The sequence below is a fragment of the Eretmochelys imbricata genome, chromosome 2 (assembly GCF_965152235.1).
Source record: "Eretmochelys imbricata isolate rEreImb1 chromosome 2, rEreImb1.hap1, whole genome shotgun sequence".
Classification (NCBI taxonomy): domain Eukaryota; kingdom Metazoa; phylum Chordata; order Testudines; family Cheloniidae; genus Eretmochelys; species Eretmochelys imbricata.
The window spans coordinates 1,739,649-1,741,488 of NC_135573.1; the positions used below are offsets into that span (position 1 = coordinate 1,739,649).

The 1,840-nt window shown below is 49.2% G+C and overlaps 1 pseudogene; it reads right to left on the minus strand.

Annotated features, from left to right (window-relative positions):
- Nucleotides 1–1,124: 1,124 nt before the first annotated feature.
- LOC144261677 (U1 spliceosomal RNA) lies at nt 1,125–1,273 on the minus strand (annotated as a pseudogene).
- Between the last annotated feature and the right edge of the window lie 567 nt (nt 1,274–1,840).

Genomic DNA, 1,840 nt, shown 5'->3' on the forward strand with positions numbered 1-1,840 from the left:
TGTTCTAAAACCTCTTATACTGGGCTGGGACTTCAGATCTGTCACGCAATAAGGACAGCTCCGATGTGGGACTCTCCTTCCCGTCCTCTGCCATGAAGACCACTGCAAAGAATTTATGGGGCTTCTCTGCAATGGCCTCGTCTTCCTAGAGTCCTCCTTTGTCAGCTAGTGGCCCCACCGCCTCCTTGGCAGGCTGCCTGCTTCTGATGTACTTAAAAACATTCTTATGGTTCACTTTTGTGTCTTTAGCACATTGCTTCTCAGATTCTTTCTTGGCCTGACTTGTTAGACTTTGACACTTAACCGGCCAGAGTTCATGCACCTTCCTGTTATCCTCACTAGGATTTGATTTCCAAATTTTGAAGGATGACTTTTTGCCTCTAACGGCCTCCATTACTCTGCCATTTACCTAGGTGTTCGAATCGTAGAATATCAGGGTTGGAAGGGACTTCAGGAGGTCATCTAGTCCAACCCCCTACTCAAAGCAGGACCAACCCCAACTAAATCATCCCAGTTCTTGTGGTCCTCCTATTGTCGTTTCTGATTTAGGGCGTACATTTCATCCAAGCCTCTCATTACGGTGTTTTAAACAGTCTGCATGCTGCTTGCAGGCACGTAACACTTCTGACAGCAGCTCCTTTTAATATCCGTCTAATAATCTGTACTGATGCTGATAGGTTGACCTTAGGTCTTTAACTTTGATTGGTAGCTGGGAAGATGGTAAATAGAACAGAAACCCATTCGACAAATCTCTTCATTTCCTTGTTATTTCCTGACTTCTTTATTCATTTCCTTTTCCTTATTTCCCAGCAGATTGACTCGACCCCAGATTTGGGTGCTAGCAGGGGGACCTAACGAGCTCCTTATTTGCGGACTTCTTTTGGCAGCATTGAACTTGCCAGGGCACAGTCACATTCTGGATGCTCAGGTAAGTGTAACACCTGGTGCTCAGCTTTATTTCTGTTTCCTAGCTCTTTTGGGCAATCGAGCTTTGGTCTGACAGGTAGGATCCCTGCATTAGGAGAGATGGCTAATTAATGAGGCCACAAACCTTGGAAATCAAATGAAACCTGGAGTCCATAAAAGATCCCAAAAGGCCCTTGGGGAGTGGAGTGCAAGTTGAGGAAGAGTTCCCTGCACAGCTTACCTCTCAATTCTCGTTTTCCTGTACTGAGCGCAAAAGTAGGGAAAGCACACCCGCAGTGCAATGGATGAGCCTCGCCCTGGGAAAACCACCTTCGTGATCATGGTATCTCCCCTGCCAGGTAATTATGAGTTCCCACTGCCCAGCCGCCCCCCGCCCTCACTCGCCCCGCTCTCTCAACCCATGGTGAGGCCTGCCGCGCCATGCCCGCTGGCACCGCCCACACCGGCCCCCACTGCTTCTGCAGGGGCTGTTCCCCCCCAGCATGGGGGCCGAGCTGTCCCCAACCTCAGTAACGCGCCAGTGTCCGGCTGCCCTAGAGCCATAGCCGGCCTGGCCTGGGATCCAGGCTCCTGGAGAGACCCGGGAACAGCTGGTATCGTGGCCCCGCCTCTGCCGGGGGTGGGGGAGACGCTGCGTTTCACTTTCCCCCCCCGAGGTGGGTGCGATACACAAGTGACCCCCCCCCGAGGTGGGAGCGATACACGAATTGTAGAACTGATCAATGAAATTGTTTTTAGTTGTTCACTTTATGAATATAACTTCATAAGCAAAGTTTTATGAATTAAACAACATTCATTCATAAAACTGGTTACCCCAATAACTGGCTAATTGAGTTTCACTTTCAATCCAATTGCTGCTTAAATCACTGAAACTTGCACTGCTTCAACATTGTAACTTCTGCTCACTGTTTGT